The 20,597-nt window shown below is 40.2% G+C and overlaps 1 long non-coding RNA gene across 2 annotated transcripts; it reads left to right on the top strand.

Annotated features, from left to right (window-relative positions):
• The first annotated feature begins 1,089 nt into the window (after positions 1-1,089).
• On the top strand, positions 1,090-18,700 carry LOC127571605 (uncharacterized). 2 transcript variants are annotated; one of them, XR_007956492.1, is made up of 3 exons: positions 1,090-1,453; positions 8,117-8,181; positions 17,897-18,700. It is a non-coding gene; the product is annotated as an uncharacterized LOC127571605 (long non-coding RNA). The 2 variants fall into 2 exon arrangements; XR_007956493.1 differs by lacking the exon at positions 17,897-18,700 and adding an exon at positions 10,641-12,458.
• Positions 18,701-20,597: the final 1,897 nt, after the last annotated feature.

The following is a 20,597-nucleotide window of genomic DNA, read 5'->3' as shown; positions in this document are numbered from 1 at the left end:
ACCCAAAGTTTTATTTTTCTAAATGTAGAATTTTTCTGTAAAATCTAGAGATTATTTTAATTACAAGCAATTCCTCGTTCAGGTTCAGGCACACTCATTCACTGCAAAAAGATCATGCCTGTGCTGACAGAATAATCAAAGCCTGGAAGTTGTCGAAGCCGTTTGTTTCTTCACAATGAATGCAACTTCTTTACCCTTGAAATGTAATCAGTTCTGTGATCAAACAATGCTGGCATTCCAAGTTGTCAGCCAGAAGGTAGGAAAAGTCAGAAGGTGTGAAATGACAGACAAGAACAGACTATCAGCCGAAATAACAACCCAGTGGGATGCAAATAACTATATTCAATTTAATATCTCACAGTAATTGACAATCATGATATTTTATGCACAAAATATTGCCTCCCTTACAGCAGGGCGTTGGTGTAGAGCATAAATCCTGATGACAGACATCAAGGAATACTTCTAACAAGTGAGAAGTAATTTCATGGAAAATAAGTGATTATTTGGAGTGAAATGCGAGACAAGTAGTTTGTGGAAGTTGGCACTCATTGAGATTCATAAGAGAGTCCAACAGCAGCTTTATATATTCAAACATAGGGCAAGGAAATTCTGTTTAATTTATCCCATTGAGGCTGATTGCAGGGCTAAAATTAAACAGAAAGGTCTTGTCCTCTGTTCTTCCATGGATTATTCCACTTATGCCTTTGCTCATCATTAGAGAGAATATAAAGGGGGAAATAGGATGGGTAGCAAACATTTTGAGAAGCTGACTATGGAAAGTCTCCCATTGCAAAATATATCCTTTGGGCAAAGGTCAGTAAACATCGTGGGTCAACTTTCTCTTGTGGGTTAAACAGATTGTTTACAGACCAAATAGGGGAGATGGCAAATTATTACTTAACTGAAAGACAGAATTACATAAATCATGAATTTTCTTGACGTCAATCCAATTGACATAGTTTGTTTTTTTCTCAGTCATATGTTATTAACCCAACCTACAGGCAATGCAAAACAAACTTTATCCAACCATTACGTTGTGCAGGCAGCTATTTACTTTATATGGAGATAAGGCCTGGAGTGAAAGTATTAATCCTCTTCCTGTTTATTTCAATCTGGTTGGCATTTTACTCCTAATTAGATGTTTAATTTAGCATGTACAGCCAAATTAAATGGGGACATTTTACATTTCTAATGTACGTGAATGATGTGCTAGGTCATGCTGACTGTTGTCAGGCGATCGGAAACTTCTGGCAAAAAGCTATTGAAATTATCGCACATTCTGCTTCTCCTCACGTGTCCTGTGCAGTCGAGAGGGGAAGCCCGGTTGTGCTGAGATTCCCTCCCATTATACTAAGGAATTACTTCTTGACTCTTGCACCAGGTCTTGCACAGCAGTGGATGGAGATCCTATGTCCTTCAACTTGGGGCAAAGCTTGAGAGGGCACTTGCATTGGTAAGTTATTTGGTTAAATAATTTGTTTACAAAAATGTTTTTAACTTTTTACGTCATTAATTATTATGTCTTTATTTTTATTTAAACATTTCACATTTTAATTTTTACATTACTTAGTTTTAACCATTTTATTTGTCTTTGAATGTCAGACACATATATACACTTGTAAAATCCCATAGCCTTTATGGCTGGTGATGCCCTTCCCTAGCTTTGCCAGCTATCAAAGGCTGTCAAAGGTATTTCCAGGGCAGATGTTCCTTGATGAACTGTGAAAGGCCCCATCTACCCTATCAGTTCTTCTTAATAGCTTGAAAGCTTCCATCTACCTTGTTATGGCCTTGTACCTTATTGTCTACCTGCAATGCACTTCCCTGTAGCTGTGACACTTTACTCTGTATTCTGTTATTGTTTTTACCCTGTACTACCTCAATGCACTGTGTAATGAATTGATCTGTATGAATGGTATGCAAGACAAGTTTTTCACTGCACCTCGATACAAGTGACAATAATAAATACCAATACCAATACCAATACCAAATACATCCTTAAACTTCTAAATTCCGGAGAATACATCTCTTTGTGTGATTGAAAATAACATAAAAAACTGCAGATGCTGGAATTCTGTAATAAAAATAAATAGAATTTCTGTTTCTCATTATTGTTTGTTTAACCTGTCTTCGTAAGGGCAGGCATGGGAGTGTAGTGGTTAGCGTAATGTTTTACAGCGCCGGCGACCTGGGTTCAATTCCAGCCACTGTCTGTAAGGAGTTTGTAAGTTCTTTCTGTGTCTGTGTGGGTTTCCTCTGGGTGCTCCGGTTTCCTCCCACATTCCAAAAGATGGACGGGTTAGGATGTTGTGGGCATGCTATGTTGGCGCTGGAAGCATGGTGACACTTGCAGACTTCCCCAGAGCACTCAACGCAAATGATGCATTTCACTGTGTGTTTCAGTGTACATTCTCTCTCTCTCTCTCTCTCTCTCTCTCTCTCTCTCTCTCTCTCTAATAAGAAGACTCTTGGAATCCAGGTAACATTTTGTTAAATCGAGGTAGCACTCTCTCCAAGACCAATATGTCCTGTTGAAAGTTTACACCCAGAAATACTCACACATATTAAGTTGTAGGCCCAGCTAAGGCTTTGTATTGGTATTGGTTTATTAGTGTGACATGCACCAAGATACAGTGAAAAACTTAGTTCTGTAGGCCATCCATACATATCATTTCAAAACATAAGTACATCGAGGTAGTACATGGGAAAAAAACAATAGCAGAATGCAGAATATAGTGTTGCACCTACAGAGAAAGTGCAGTTCAGGTGGACTGTAAGGTGATTGTTCATCCTCAACATACAAGAGGGCATTCAAGAGTCTTATAACAGTGGGATAGAAGCTGTCCTTGAGCATGGTGGTGCGTGTTTTCAAGTTTTTGTACCTTCTGCCCGATGGAAATAGGGAGAAGAGAGAATGTCCAGGCTGGGAGGGGGTCTTTGATTATATTGGCTGCTTTTCCAAGGCAGTGAGAAATGTAGACAGTGTCCATGGAAGGGAGGCTGGTTTTCCTGATGGACTGAGCTGTGTCTGCAACTCTCTGCAAATTTCTTGTGGTCTTGGGCAAAGCAGTTGCCATACCAACCCGTGATGCATCTGGATGCATCATTGTATAGATGCAACATAATTGCTACTCATTGTGCAATCCTTTAGGTCTACAGATGAACATTGTCTTAGCATTTGTGATCATTTCTGTTCCTTATGTTTTATTGATTCATATAGATAGACCTCAAAATATCTTTGCTCCAGTGTTGTCTATTTACCTAAGTTATTGATGAGTTGGATCATGCTTGATTCAACCTCACTCACCCATGCTGGCTCTGTAACCACACTAACCTCTACCAAAGAAGGGCCTTGAGGCCTTAGTTCTGTGTGTGTCCCAAGCAGGCTGCAAGTGGCAACCAGTCCTCTAGCCGTCAGAGCCTAAGGCCCCACCCACAGTTCTGCTCTGATAGCATTTCACAATTGTACTTAATATCTCTGTGGAAGCCTGAATTGCAGGTGGCAGATGGTTCTGCATGGATTAATTATCTTCTATGTGGATATAATGCTGTGTCTGATATTTAATTATTTTCCTTTACAATATCACCATTATCAATTTCCGGGTGTTCACATTTCATATTTACACATCTATGTGGATATAATGCAGCCAACTTGGGTTTAATCAGAAACTTGCATTAGCAGCTTCCTATCCAAGCAAAATTATTGAATAGCTACAGCTCTAACTGAAGTCCTTGTGAAAATGACTTGGCCATACCACACCCATTATTCCTAGACTTTGTAATTAGGAAATTGGGAAGCTTAATTTGCTTTAAGTTTCACAATCTTCATCCATGTCTAAAAGATTCTTTGTGAACTTTTCAGAAACCAATATAGATGTTGCCCTGTCTAGTACTTCTCATCTACTGTCCCAAAAAATTCATTAAGGTTTATCAGGCAAATGGGCCTTTACGGGTTCATCTTGGCTCTCACTGATTAGCTGCAAGTTGGCATGATGTTGAACATCCCTATTCTTAATTATTGAGTCTCGTCATTTCCAAACAGATGTTAGGCTGAATGACTCTTAACACCCTGACCTCCCACTCCCAATGTTCCTAAATAGCAGAGTAATATGTACTGTTGTGAACAAAAAGGGTTGATTCCCAAATCAAGAGAATTTTAGAAGATTTTTTTTCTCTCTCTGAAATGGTCTCATTCAAATCTTGGGATGAAAGCTTTAGTACTGAAACTGCTGACAGCTTGACTGAACTAACCATTGTATGAATAAATATGGTAAAAATGTTCCTGTCTGATTGCTTAGACTGTCGAGATAAAAAAATAACAAAACCAGGACTGTGACAATCACTACCTGATTTGAGACAAATTAGATAATTGGGCAACTTCTTGGCATTGTATAATGTAACAGTCCTGATGTAGGGTCTCAATCCAAAATGTTGACAATTCTTTTCCCCCCACAGATGCTGCTTGACCCACTGAGTTCATTCAGCAGATCGTCTTTAGTTTCTCGTAATACCTTTACTTTGCTAGAAAAAGAAACTATGCCGCTTGATCGAAGTCACATAATTTCCCAGGGTAGCTGCTTTTGCAAGCAAATGAAACTCTGAAGCACATACAAAGATTGTCCTTTCATTGCTTTGGGCCTATCCAAAGACCACTCAGGAAAAATAAAACTCCACTCAACAAATCCCCATTAATGTTACAACCATTACTTGTCTAAGGCCCAATTTTAAGAAGATAATCTTTGACTGCGCCACACAAATTTGTTCACTATATTAATTGGAGGATGATTGGTTTGAACCATCACACTACTGAAGTTCATGAACTACAAGTTATCATTGACAAGACCAAAGCTTTGATGCTTTCTATATTAACATTTAATGCTCCTATATATGATTGCAACTGAGAATTATGGTAAAGCGGCAATGAAGCTATCATTGAGGATCACAGCAAAGCAATGTTGAATACTGTGGTGTTTTCTGTCTGATATATTCAATCTCTCCCATGCAGGGATTTCAGTATCAGAAATTCTTATTAATGTCACAAAGCTATCATTTTCTGGGAATTCATCACTCTTCAGCACCATTGTCCTTTTCATTGATGCTATTCTGCTGCTTTTAATTTTGTCGAGTCATTTTCCCTCATTTCATATTAATTTTCTTTGGAAGTCCCAAATGGTATCCTCTGTTGCAAATGATAACCTGAAGAATCATTCAATGTGTCTGATATTTAATTATTTTCCTTTACCTTCTCACCATTCTCAGTTTCCAGGAGCTCACATTTCTCCTTATCCCTTTTTCTCCTAATGAAGTCATGAAAAGTAGTGTTTTGTGGATACTTTTTGCATGTTTCTTTTCATACTCCCTCACAACTACCTTCTGGAAATTTTCATATGTTTTCCAGTTTCTATAACCTGTAATAATTTTGTAATTTTGTATGATTTCATTTAGTTTTATAATGCCTTATACCTTGGCTCATCATTGACTGTTTTATTTCAGGCAAGAAAAGCTCTTTCCCCAAGGACTACAAACTGGCTATGTGTAACACCTCCCACTGACCTTCATTTTGATATATAGATTTGCCTTGTTTACTGAGGATATTCTTTATATTATTGCATTGAGGTCAGGCCCATCTAAATCTAAAATTCTTCTGTTTTCTTCTTCTCCCTTTGAAGTTAAACTATATTATATTGACCTCAATCATACTGTGGCAGGACCCTAAGGAGCATTGATGTACAGAGGGAACTTGGGGTGCAAGTCCATAGCTCCCTGAAAATGGCAACACAAGTGGATAGGGTGGTAAAGAAGGCATACGGCATGCTTGCCTTCATCAGTTGGGGATTTGAGTATTAAAGCTGGCAAGTCATGTTGCAGCTGCATAAAACTTTACATGTTTGGAGTATTGTGTTCAGTTCTGGTGGCCAGACTAGGTGTGGGAGCTTTGGAGAAGCTGCAGAAGAGATTCACCAGGACATTACCTGAATTAGAGAGTATTAGCTGTAAGGAGATGTTGGACAATCTCAAGTTCAAATCCAAGTTTATTGTTGTCACAGGCATACATAAAAATTAGCTTTCTGCAGCAGCACTGTACATTACAAGACGAGGACAAACAAAAGCTAACATAAACTTAAATTAACATAAATTGTACATAATATAAACGTGCAAAAATAAACAACAAAATAAATACAACAACACTAGTGCAAGATTGAGAGAGAGAAACAAAAATATAGTCCAAGGTAGCGTTATGGTTTTTTTCAGGTCAGTTCAAGAACCTGATGGCAGTGGGGAAGAAGCTGTTGTTTAACCTTGAGGTGTGGGTCTTCAAGCTCCTGTACCTCCTGTCTGATGGCAGCATTGAGTAGAGGGCATGGCCCGGATGGTGGGGGTCCCCGATGATGGATGTCACCTTCCTGAGAAATTTTGCATTGTTTTCTCTGGAGTGTCGGAGGCTGAGCAGTGACCTTATGAAAGTATATAAAAGAATGAGAGGCATAGATATGATAGATAGTCAGTGTTTTTTTTCCTAGGATGGAAATGTTAACTTATGAGATTTATGATCAGCTCCTGACAGAAATTGCACAGGACATGTGTAGCTCCAATTTTAAGTGCAAAATGCTAGAACATTATTTTTAACATATTTTTGCTCAATTTCACAATTTGTTGTGGATTTCACTTGTGTGTCAGTGCTTTACAGAGTAAAAATTTAGCACACCAGAGGAAGGTGAAATCCTTTAATCCAAGAAATAAGCCAAGAATTGGAGGCAAAATCCTTCTTTCTCCTCTGCACTGAACTTCCACTCTGGCTAAAACCTCAACTTTGTCTACAGCGCATTACCTGAAGAAGAACTCTGTGAGACCAAGCTTCCTGAACAATGCTCACTCAAAACATGCCTTGGAGCAAAGTAAGGGAGAAATTCCTCTTTGGTTGCTATAACTGAAGGGTTATGAGAATATTAGTCATCAGTTGTGTTCATCTCCCAGCATTTATCTTCTGTGGAGTCAATTGTTGGGAAGCGTGTGCTGTCGGTGGTAAATCTTCTCCCACCTATTTGGCATTAATGACCAAAGGCAAGTTTCTCCCACATCAGGTTTAGAGTCATACAACATAGAAGCAGCCCCTTTGTCCCACTGAGTCTGCACTGAATGTCGTACACCAATTTGTGCTCCCCAGATTCTCCCACACCACATCGCTTTAAAATACTGAGCCAACCACAGTAATTCCTTCTCATTACTCAAATTCTTCACTTAATCAAGACTAACAGAGCCATGGCCCCAGCAGAAAATATGTGTCCAATAATTCCTCCATTATTCAGCCTCTAGGCTTTCCCTCCTCATGGATATCTTTCCAACTGTTTGCAGTTACCTTCTGCTTCAGTCTCTAACTCTTTACAGCTGAAGTTTAACAGTGCTCATGGTTTCAATCTCATCGCCTTCTCTTTCTGCCCCTCAATATGTTCTCTCTTTCCACACAGAGCTACCCCACCGCTTTCCCCATTTCTCCACCCCACTCTGATGCCTCACTCTCCAGCTCTTTCCTGTCAGATACAGCATTCCCCATAGAGAAACCTGCTATTACTATTTTTTCCAAGAATGTCATTCCTTTCTGCCTCCATTCCAGTGCTGAACTGCGACCTCCCTTTTCCTCTCTGGGCCAGTAGCATCTCTTCCAGCTTCTTGCTCAGATCTGGGAACTTTGAAGCCTGCAGAAAGTCAGCTGCCCTTGTAAGAGTTCTGTGTCTTGCACCAATATCTTGTCTTTTCCTTTCCTGAACCCTGAGTCTTTCCTTTGTGCAGTTAAACATTTCCACTAAATCCATTCTTGCCTCCACTCCCCTCATGAACACCAGACTAACTCAAGAAGGTCAACACCATCCAATACAAACCAGATGACTTGCCTGGGATGCCATCCATTACTCTGAGCTGTCCTTCCCTTTACCATTGGCACAGCATGCCTGAAAGTGGCACTGTTGTAAATTGTCAAGGCTTCTTTGATTGCAATACTGCCACTCCAGTCACACACAGTCTCAACATGGAACTTTCCTGCCTTTTGCTTCATCGTGGCTGGCTCAAAATCACGGATGTACTGAAAAGAACTATTCCTTCTTCTCTCCTCTCCTATCAGGTAGAAGATACAGGACCCTGAGGGCACATACCACCAGACTTAAGGACAGCTTCTATTGCACTGTGGTAAGACTATTGAATGGTTCCCTTATATGATGAGATGGACTATAACCTCAGGATCTACCTTGTTGTGACCTTGCACCTTATTGCACTGCACTTTCTCTGTAGCTGTGACATTTTACTCTGTACTGTTATTGTTTTTACCTGTACTACATCAATGCACTGTGTACTAACTCAATGTAACTGCACTGTGTAATGAACTGACTTGTATGATCGGTATGCAAGACGAGTTTTTCACTGTACCTCTGTACAAGTGACAATAAAACCAATACCAATACCAATACCAAGAAGGTGGCATCCATCATTAAGTCCCCTCACCATTCAGGACATACCCTCTTCATGTTACTACCATCAAGGAGGAGGTACAGGAGCCTGAAGATCCACAGTCAATGTTTCAGGAATGGCTTCTTCCCCTCCACCAACAGATTTCTGAACAGTCCATGAACCCATGAACACTACATCATTATCCCTCTTTTGCATGATTTATTTATTTTGTGACTTATAGTCATTTTCATGTCTTGCACTGTACTGCTGCTGCAAAAAAACATTTCACAACATATGTCAATGATAATAAATCCGATTCTGATCCAATAATGGTGGCCTTGCTAATGACACCCCACATTCCATGAATGATAGTTAAAAGATATGCTAACAAAAGCCACTGCTCTTTCCTCAGAGGAAAGTAAACACAAGCCAATCATGTCCTCCTCCTCTACTCTGAGCTATTTGATATCATAGCAGAACTGAGAATAAAGTCACTTCAATCTGAACACTTTAACGGAATGTGCTCCCCTCAAAACTGGGAAAGCTATCCTGAGCTCACTTCTCACTGAGAGTTTAAAATTCTGTGCAATAGCATTCATCTTGAAATAAAATTTAAATGACTTTCTATGAAGGACAATTATTTTGTTGAAGCAAACCAGAGGATCTGAATATGTTTCTGGGATATAAAATATTAAAATTACAGTGTCCAGAACCATGGCAAAATTTGAATCATGAAAGAAAGCTTGGAGACATTTTATTTCACAATTTGGTAATTGGTGCTGACTGCTCATGCTGGCACTTGCAACAAATGATAAATATTTCTAATAAGACCAGGTAAACATAGTAGTAGTTCTGAAAATGAATGGTGTACTTTTATGCCACATTAATTGCCAAACAATGCAACTGTTTGCAATCAGAGATAAGGTTAGACATGGTAACATAGAATGTAATAAATAAGCTTTGTGACTCAGCAAATCATTTTGTAATTTATTATATTTTTGTCATTATGTCGAGTTTTTAAGCAAATATCTCCTCTTAATTATGGAAGAAGACTAGTGTTGTAATGACAACCTGTGGGATGCTCTGACAAATCCTTTGATGTTACCATGGAAACAATAGGAAAATGTCAGTAAGTCAAAAACTAAAGTGAAGTTCAGAAAGCCCGGGTGATATTAACAACAAATGCAGCAATTTGAAGCTGCACAAACAAAATTATCCACACTGGACTGTTATAGTCACTGGTTTCAAGGGAGTGCCAATTTCCCATGGAGCAGAATGCTTCATGCCATGTCAGTGATGGGTGCTTCAGTCTCTTCTGCTGCATTATGAATAAATGTGATCATTGGCCAGCATTAATTAGTTTTTAATCCAGTCATTTGTCTGTTAACTGCTGTGCTTCCAACACACAGGTCTCAACTGGCCTTTCCAAACACACGTGCTGTATCATTTATAAAAGATGTTCAGCTCCTCAGATCTGCTCCAGCAACAAAATCATGACTTACCCTTCATACTGACACCATTTCTCCGCCCTATCCCCATGCCCCTTGAGTCCATTAATATCCAGAAATTTATCCATCATTGTTTTGAATGAAATCAATAACTGATCCCAAGGGATATAGAATTATAAAGGTTCAGCATCCCCTAGATGACAAATTTTCTCCTTATTTTATTCCTAATTGGCCTACCACTAGTTCTGAACTCCTCAGCCACGGGAAGCAACTTCCCTGTGTCTATCCTGTTGCATTCTCTGTGATCTAGATTGCTTTTATTTTTACAGAGAGGAGATATCGTATAATGTAGCTCATGATTTGAAGCCACTAATGTACAATAGCTTTTCTGCTAACATAACTCCAGAGCCATAAAGATTTAAACGTCTTTTATGCAATGTAATTCATAATAGGATTGAATCTCATTCCATTTTTTGTTAACTTATTTCTGGGATCTGGACCTTGCTGGCAAGACCAGTATTAATTGTCCACCACTAATTGCCCTTGAGAAGGTGATGGCTCAGCACATTCTTGAACCATTGCAGTCCTTCAGGTGAAAGTATTCCCACAGTACTGTTGCGTCGGAAGTTCCAGGATTTATTCGCAGATAACCCTACCCCTACATCTAGCCTATCATTATTCAGCATCCCGTCTGATTTCCTTTTGCTGCAACTTGTCTCATTTCCTTTCATTCATTTCCTGATTGCTGCACAGAATGTGGAGAGCTGGATGGCTACTAATTACCAAGGGCATTGAAGACCCATACAATATTCATCTTTTAGAGCAGCAAATTTGGAGAAGTGAAAGAATAAAGTACAGCACAATGCCAAACTAAAACCAGAAAAGACTGGTTCATGCATGTAATGGTTCGTTATACTGTAAAGTGTATGACAGGAGATAAATTATTCCCAGAGAAGAGAAAGACATTTATCAAATGCAATCTGCAGGCAACAAGACAACCGACAGCATAATGAACATGGAGCTCAGCAGAGAATGGCAATAAGTGTTACAGAGCTCAAGAAAAAAAACGCTATGGAAAGAGGGCAACAAGTCTCAAAAGAACAGTAATGTCATGGGAAGAATGTGTACAGCAACAAAGAGAGGATGTGTGAGAGGATTAAGAGTAAAAATGTCAGAATAGAGAGAAAGAGGAAGGGAGGAAGCCAATAAATAATGCAGGACACTCAGATGAAAATCAGACAACCCAGGGTTAATTCTACCGGTGACTGAGGACATGGTATTACTCCCATTTGTTTGGGTCTAATATACTTGACTCACAGCAGATGCTTGATGGGTACTTCAGATTTGTTTGTCAGGGATTGACAACTATGGTCCATTCCGTAGTGCAGCTTCACTGCTGGCGTCCATGGAGGTAGAAAGGCCAAGAAAAAAATGAGTGTGGCAAGGGCTTGTAGGATACTGGGCTTGGACCAAAAGCTCTGAACCACACAATGAGCTGCCAGGCAATTTCATGGAACAGGAAACCTGCAGCTGATTAAAGTGCTCTTTCTATCTACTGCTTGTCTTTTGCCAGGCAATAATGAGAAGAGCATTTCCCAAGCACCCCATAAATAAATCAAAAAATGATTGCTCTAAGGTTCAATGTTGAAGGTAGTTAGGATAAGCACAAGCTTCCCAAAATGCCAATGTTTTGACAGTTTATGTTGCTTGTAAGTTTATCTTTTCCTGCTCTCTGGTCTGTTAATTACTACTTGTGTGACCAAATAGAAAATGCTTTGCTCCCCAAAGTGCTTCACAGTCCATTACAGCTGGTCATTGACTTCAGGAAGTGGGGTGGAATAAACACCCCTGTGTTTATTAATGGTACTGAGGTGGAGATAGTTGAGAGCTTCAAGTTCTTGGGTGTAAATGTCACCAATCGCTCATCCTGGTCCACATAGACAGTATGGCCAAGAAAGCACACCAGTGCCTCTAGTTTCTCAGAAGGTTAGGGAAATTTGGCATGACCCCGATGACCCTTAACAATTTTTACAGATGTACCATAAAAATAATCCTATCCGGATGCATCACAGCTTGGTATGCCAACTGCTCTGCCCAGGACTGCAAGAAATTGCAGAGAGTTGTGATCACACCCAGTCTATCATGAAAACCAGCCTCCCCTCCATTGACTCTGTCTACATTTCCCGCTGCCTCGGGAAAGCAGCCAGCCTAATTAAAGACCTTGCCCACCCTGGTCATTCTCACTTCTCCCCCTCCTGCTGGGCAGAAGATACTAAAGCTTGGAACACATACCACCAGGTTCAAGGACAGCTTCTATAAGAATTTTGAACGGACATCCTCTGCAATAAAGATGAACACTTGATCTCTCAATCTATCTCGTCATGGTCCTTGAACCTTACTTATCTACCTGCACTGCACTTTCTCTGTAACTGTAACACTATATTCTGCATTCTGTTACTGTTTTTCTGTTTGTACTACCTAGATGTACTTATGTTTGGAATCATCTGTCTGGATGCCATGTAAAACAAAGCTTTTCATTGTATCTCGGTACATGTGACAATAATAAACCAATTACCAGTCAAGTGACTTTGAATCGTAAGTATTGTTGTTATACAGGAAACTTGGCAGCCAATTGACAAGGTAAGGAGAGGAATTGAAGACCAGAGGAAGTCAAAAACAATGGGCATTACACAAGATCTCAAGCCAACTCTGCCTGAGGAGTTAGTGGAGCCAGGTACTCCCACGACACTTAAGAAGCATCTAGAGAAGCACTTGATAGGCAAAGCATAGGCTATGGACCAAATGAGGGTTAATGGGATTAGAATCAAAGCCAGAATCAGAATCAGGTTTATTATTACTGACATATGTCATGAAATTTGTTGTTTTGTGGCAGCAGAACAGTGCAAGACATAAAGACATAAAAATCACTATAAGTTACAAAAATAAAAAAAGACCGCAAAAGAATAATAATGAGGTAGTGTTCATGGGTTCATGGGCCATTCAGAAATCTGACGTGGAAGGGAAGAAGCTGTTCCTGAAATGTTGAGTGTGGGTCTTCAGGCTCCTGTACCTCCTCCCTGATGGTAGTAATGTGAAGACAATAAAATTCAGGATCAAAATCAGGTTTATCATTGACTCGTCATGAAATTTGTTGTTTTGAGGCAGCAGAACAGTGCAAGACATAAAGACATAAAAATTACTGTAAGTTACAAAAATAAATAAATAGTGCAAAAGAGGAATAACAAGGTAGTGTTCATGGGCATATCCTGGGTAGTGGGAGTCCTTAATGATGGATGCTGCCTTCTTGAGGCACTACCTCTTGAAGATGTCCTTGATGGCAGGGAGGGTTGTGCCCATGATGGAGCTGGCTGAGTCTACAGGGGGGAATGGCCTACTTCTATGTTGTACAACTCCATGATGGTATAAAGAGGAAATATCTGGGGGTGTATTGATGAAATAATGGAGCTCTATAATCTAAGCAGCCCTCCAAATATAATTTTGCAATTTTTTGAGCTGATATGAGCAAAAAATTTACTGCAGTGCATTTGAAAAAATATATATTTAATCAGTCCAGAACTAATTTTCTAGGGCAATACAAGTTTAAGGTTTAACAAGGTATTTTGTGTTTGAAAATCACCTCCTACAGATTCTGGGTTATCAGTGAACAGCTCATTTTGTTGGCACAATAGTAGCATTTCGTTAAAAGATGAAGCAGAGGTGGGAAAGCATCTTTCCAATCAAAAATGTGGTCATGGCAACCGTTCTTTTCAATGGAGCTGTAGCATGATTGTTAGGTGTGTTCTCAGGAATAATGAGAAGGGTGGCCAGAGCGGCTTGATTATTAACATGACAGTAATCCAAAAATATAATAAAAACGACAGAACTCAGATTTGGAGGAAGTTACAAAAGGCACAATTTTCCCAAATACTTACTTTTAAAAGAGAACAATTTAAAAAATAACATAGAGACAGTAACAGGCCATTCAGCCCCAAAGGTTGCTGGCCTATTTGTTTGATCTGCACCATTTTCTCATCCTTGCTCCATGCTCCTTCATAACCTTACCAACCAGCAAACTATTAGGCTTAATCCCAAATGCAGACATGGTAGTGCAGCGGATAGCGTAACACTTTACAGCGCCAGCGACCTGAGTTCAATTCCGGCTGCTGTCTGTAAGGAGTTTGTACGTTCTCCCCGTGTCTGCGTGGGTTTCCTCCCGGTGCTCCGGTTTCCTCCCACATTCCAAAGGCGTACGGGTTAGGAAGTTGTGGGCATGCTATGTTGGCACAGGAAGCGTGGCGACACTTGCGGGCTGCCCCCAGAACATTCTACATAAATAGATGCATTTCACTGTATGTTTCGATGTACATGTGACTAATAAAGATATCTTATCTAAATGCTCCACTTGACTTAAAAATCAAAACTATGCTTTAAGAGAACAAATATTTTTTTGATTTTATTTCTGAATGCCTCCTCTGAGCTTATCTTTCTTGAATGCTCACCCCAGGACTATTCTTTAAATATTTACTTCAATCTTCCATATTCAAGAGAACGCAAGCTATGTTTCTGCATTTCTTCTCATAATTTGTCTCTCCTCGCCCAGATATTACTCTGGTGAGCGCACCCTGTACCTACTCTAATTCCAATTTATACTTCCTGGGATTCACTTTGCAAAACTGAACACATTACGCCAGGTATAGTCTGACTAGTGATTAGTACAGATGAAGTATAACCTCCTCCTCTTTGTATTCCAGCCCATTCAAACAAAGATTAACATTTCATTTTACTTTGTACCTACCTACAATCTATTACTAATTTGTTAATTTAGATACTCAATCTCCTTTGTTGCTCTACAGTTCTGAATTCCTCATCATTCCTGGGGGAAAGCGTGTTTGTCATCACTTGCAGAGCCCTTGCAGAGTTCCTGGCCAGAGACAGGGCAGAGAGCATTGTAGGCTAACAGCATCCATATACCTAGCCATCCTCCAGCACCTCCCACCCCTTCCCTGATTTCTCAAGATTTCTTTGGATTTACAACCTTCAGAAGGTATAAGCATATGCACTTTACGTAACCTTGATCCCCTCATTTGTAGTTGTACAGCATGGAAACAGGCCATTTGGCCCACCACATCCATGCCAATCAGTGGGCACCCATCCATATTAATCCCATCTTCACAGTATTTGGCCCATGGCCTTCTTTGCCGAGGTGATTCAAGTGTCTTAAATGCTCTCAGTGATTCTGCTTCCACTACTTTCTCTGGCAGTGCATTCCAGGTATTCACCATTCTCCGGGTGAAAAAAGGTCCTCCTCAGATCCCCAGAACCAGTTCTACAACCTTGCTCTTATACCTTGGAGACAGTCAAATATGCAGTCTGGTGAGTGATTGGTAGGAGCATTGCTGGTATTTCATAAAACCTAACATGGCCTTATTTGTAAAAGACGATTGTTAGCAAGGTTTGTACTCAATGCTTTCATGGCTGTACAAACAGAAACCACCCAATGAATGCAGTGCTGTTGTGGAAGGTTAGAGTTCTGTTGTGCAAGCTCAGCCTTTTGCCTGTCTGGTTGTTTGTGCTTAGAGAGGCTCACAGCACTCCAGCTGTTTGCTCTTCAGCAGTCAAAGTCAAAGTCATGTTCAGTTTATTGTCATATGCACAAGTACATGTATGCACAGGTGCAATGAAAAACTTACTTGCAGCAGCATCACATAGCATTAGGGATACAACATTCACAAGAAAAACATAAATCAAACATAAATTATACAGGAAGATTACTCTATTTGCTCATGCACCCACCTAGAGGAGAGGCAATGGCTCCGTGGAGCAGGAATACAATGTCCTCCCTCAGAAGAGCAGTATCCCTACTTCTACCACTGCCTTTCTGCCAATGTCTTTGTTATTTCCTGTCTCCTCACTCGGAATGCTGCTGCTGTAGGGGAGAGGGTGTAGTATGAACCTGGCTTTCTCTGCTCAGAACTGCTGAAGGTTGTCCCGCAGGACTCCTCAACAAAGGCAGCAGCTTTTCACCAGTTTTGCTGCAGCCATTGTGATAGTGCTGCATGGGAGTACAGGCTAGGGGAATACACAGGATAGGAACTCTTGGAGAAGGGAGAATTCATTCTGGTTAGTGACCTTAGCTATCTGATCCTTAGAAAGTAGCAGAACCTAGATGGTGGCCAAAATGATATGGGTAGTGCCACCACAGGGAGGCAGAGGTTAAAGGCCCAAACCTGCCCACACAGAGGGATAAAATCTCATTGGAAAGTCCATTATCTAGAAACTCTACCCCTTGATAGAGACTTTAAAGCATTACGCAAAGAATATTACTTGAAATCTGATTGCCTAGCACAATTAGGTATGAGTATGAAATATAATCAGAAAATGTTGGAAACACTGAGCAGGTCAGGGGGCAGCTGTAGAAAGAGAAACAGTTTACATCTCAGATAAGAGACCCTTCATCAAAAAGGTCTGATACCTTCACCAGAAGGGTTTTGCTGAGTTTTTCTCAGCATTTTCTGATTTTATTCCTGATTCTCCGTCTCTGTGGTCTTTTTGATTTGGTATGAGCATGGCATGCTCCTGGATATTCAAACACCATCCCCTGTATACATGGCATGTTGACATACAAAGGCAATTAAGCTGTTCTCAAGTAGCATCACTTGGTGTACAAGGTGACATCACTGTTGCAGAATTCTATGGCATGGATCTCCCGCAGTGGAGAGGAACTTCATTGGAAGCTGAGGGCTTGCTACAGCCTGATCTCACCTGGATCTGATCAATGATGTCTTTTATCAAGCCCAAGAATATCTATGTTGCTGTTGTCTAGTGATCCCTTTAGCTGGGATGCGTACTAGGCTACATTATCTCTTCTCCCAGTGGTTGCACCCTCCCTAGGAAGAGGGATCAATAGCTCGACTTTCCTGGAAGCATTCAACTGCACAAAGCCCATCAGTCATCAGAGGCATGTGATAGTTGTCCCCATCACCAACAAACCACTCAAGGGCAAATCTGTCCCAAAGGGCATAACAGTTCCCAACACTCACTCCATGGTAAAAGATAAGACAGAAAAAAAAAATCACACTTCACATCTAGTTTTGCTTTTATTGTTGTTACATGTTTTGTACACAGCAGAATACCAATTCACCATACGCCAACACCAAACTAACAGGGGTCTTTGCTCAGTACAATTTTAATACACATTTTCCTATGTAAAATAATTTCTAGTCTTAAATATTTTGCATTGCTCCCTGTACCAGATCTCATACAGCATTAAGGAAGCTGATACAACTGATTACATAATGTTTTACGAAAATGAAACATGGGATTTTGGGTCTGTAGATCCATGATAGTAATTACACTCGGCAGGAGGCTCTGTCAGCCTTACTTCATTTCATGCTGCTGACATAGCATTCTATTTGTTTGTCTATCACATTCTCACTAAACTTCTCCTCGAAAGCAGCTAATCATTTCAGTCATTCTACAAATCCCAAAACTCTGACCAATCCCTAGGTAAGGAAATTTTGCCAGAATTCCATTTTGGATTTGCTGGTGACATTCAGTATAAGGCCCCAAGTTGAATTACAAAGGGAAATCAAAGAGAGAGAATGGAGGAAAGATGATCATGTGCCATGCAGGCAAGTAAATATTTTCCTGCAAATAAGTAGCAGCAATTAACACTGAGGAGTGCAGTTACCTTGTGACTTCAGCCTATCTTGTTTGTTAATTAAATTGTAGCTCATTTAATGTTATGTTGAGTGGTATAATGAAACAAACATGCTTCAGACTGCTTTTAAATATTCAAGAAATGAGGACATCCTTAATTTAAAATGATAAAAGCTAAATTGTCACTTTGTTCAGAGTGTGTTAAATGATGTTGATAAATTTCCCCATTCTGCTTTAACCAGTGTGATTGTTACCAGGTGAGAAGAGTTTGTAAAATAATAGCTGCTACTTGTTGAGCTCTAAATGGGCAGGATTGAGTTGGATTCAATCCAGTTGTTTTTTGACCACAGTTCCACCTTCAGTACTATTATTCCAATCAAACTCATCAGCAAACTACGAGACCTGGGACTCAACACCTCCCTTTGCAACTGGATCCTTGACTTTCTGCTCAACAGACCGCATCTGTGAGAATAGGCAGCAACACCTGCAGCATGATTATTCTCAACATTGGTGCCCCACAAGACTGTGTCCTCAGCCCTCTACTCTACACCCTATATACTCATGACTGGGTGGCCAGATTCTGCTCCAACTCCATCTACAGGTTTGCAGATGATACCACTGTAGTAGGCTGTATCTCAAATAATGATGAGTCAGAGTACAGGAAAGAGACAGAGACCTTAATGACAACAACCTTTTCCTCAATGTCAGCAAAACAAAAGAGCTGGTCATTGACTTCAGGAAAGGGGGCCGTGTATATGCACCTGTCCTGAGGTTGATAGTGCTGAGAGCTTCAAGTTCCTTGGAGTGAACATCACCAATAGCCTATCCTGGCCCAATGACATGGACACCATGGCCAAGAAAGCTCACCAACACCTCTTCTTCTTCAGGACGCTGAAGAAATTTGGCATGTCCCCTTTGACATTCACCAACTTTTATCAATGCACCATAGAAAGCTTCCTATCTGGATGCATCATAGTTTGGTATGGCAACTGGTCTGCCTGGGCCCACGAAAAACTGTAGAGAGTTGTGGACACAGCACAGCACATCACGGAAACCAGCCTCCGCTCCATGGACTCTGTCTATACCTCTTGCTACCTTGGTGAAGCAGCCAGCATAATCAAAGACCCTACCTACCAGGGTCATTCTCTCTTCTCTCCTCTCCCATCAGGCAGAAGATACAGGAGCCTGAGGGCACATACCACCAGGCTCAAGGACAGCTTTCATCCCACTGTGATAAGACTATTGAAAGGTTCCCTTACATGATGAGATGGACTCTTACCCTCACAATCTACCTTGTCGTGACCATGCACCTTATTGTCTACCTGCAATGCAGTTCCCTGCAGCTGTGACACTCTACTCTGTATTCTGTTATCGTTTTTACCCTGTATTACCTCAATGCACTGTGTAATGAATTGATCTGTACTAATGGTATGCAAGACAAGTTTTTCACTACACTAATAAACCAATACCAATAGCAATCCCCCAACCCAGGCTCACTCCCTTGGTCCTTGTCTGCCTGCATTTACTGAGGCTGGAAGGTTGAATAAACTGACCCCTATACTCAGGAGATCTCCAGCAAGACCTCAGGCAATGTAATACTGAGACTGTGACTGCCTCAAATTACCCTAGCAACCTTTGACAGGAGGTAAGATTGGGGGAGGAACTTTGGCTGCTGTCAAAGCTGTTAAGGCTTTGTAACTGGTGCGAATACCTCAATGTTCAGAGGCAAATAAAAATATTAAGAGTGTCATAAACAATTAACAAATTAAAATTTCTTAAAACATTAAGAAATAATTGAAAATGTTAACAAAGGTAATAAAAACAATTGACTTAATTAACTTGTTTTTACCAAATCTTTGTGCCAGGAATTACCATGTAAATGGATGGGTCTCCAATCCTATGCCAGGTCTGACTGGTATAAGATTAGGAAGGCATACTCTTCAGAATAACACTTGGAATTCCTGCATACTTAGCCTCTGCATGGAAGCCAATGACAGAGCCAAATAGCAGCTGGGTTGGCACTTGTCCCTCGGCACTTCCCTCCAGTGTTTTCTTATTCAGGAGCAGCTGAAGGCTGCTGGTTAACAGTGAGCACAGCCTGCAAAGTTGGGCTCATTACTATGCTGTGTTTCATGTCGATTTCTACTACCACCAGCCTGTTCATCTTTGGCCACCTCAAATAGTCTAGCATTTGATATGGTAGATGCAGAGAAGGCATTTCGGTTAAGAGTTATCAATATTAGAAGGGCATCAATAGGTTCAGTAGGAAGTTAAAGAGAATCTTCCTTTCCCAGTGAGTGCTGAGAATGTGAAACTCACTACCTTAGGAGCATGGATGCATTTAGTGGCAGGAAGATGGAATGGATGAGTCTGATTGAGTTAAATGAGAAGATGCAGAAGGTGGCTTGAGTGGATAAAAGCACTATTGTGGACCAGTTGGCTAGAGAAAGGAAAGTTATGATTAGGAGTAATATTTAAACCATTAAACATCTGGATGTGTGCTTCTAATTCTCACTTCTATCCAGTATTAATAAAATGAAATGGACATCTGTTAGGCAATCCACTTTTCATTAAAAACTATTGCACTCAAGATCAGTGCACTTGCAGAGAGGAACAGAACCTTTCATGTCCATTCATAGCAAGCTTATGAAATCAGATGTGCTTTTCCTGTCTCATTCCAGTCTTGACCAATAATGGACTCTGATTTTAATCTTTGGCATTCTCTGCTAATGGATGTCAAATAATCTTTTTTGGCTTTGGTCTGTCACGTTTCTCAAAAACATACACAAGAAAATATTGCAACAATACACATATACACAAATATGCCTTTTAAAATTAAAAGCTTGACTAAGTAATTAGGATTCTTAAATGTTTTTCTGTCAGTTTTGACCATCAAAATTCAGTCAGCATTGTGACTTAAAAATTAATTGTGCCAGTTTTCCAGTAGAAAAATTGTTGAAGAATCTCGTCGCCATGTTATTTCTATTAATTAAATTGTATTAATTACTTTTCAATTGTTAATATTGGTACTATTTCCATAAATACTTGAAG

This window comes from Pristis pectinata, chromosome 6 (genome assembly GCF_009764475.1).
Source record: "Pristis pectinata isolate sPriPec2 chromosome 6, sPriPec2.1.pri, whole genome shotgun sequence".
NCBI classification, from domain to species: Eukaryota; Metazoa; Chordata; class Chondrichthyes; order Rhinopristiformes; family Pristidae; genus Pristis; species Pristis pectinata.
Note: the sequence above shows the minus strand (reverse complement) of the source record. Positions and strands in the feature narration are given on the sequence as shown.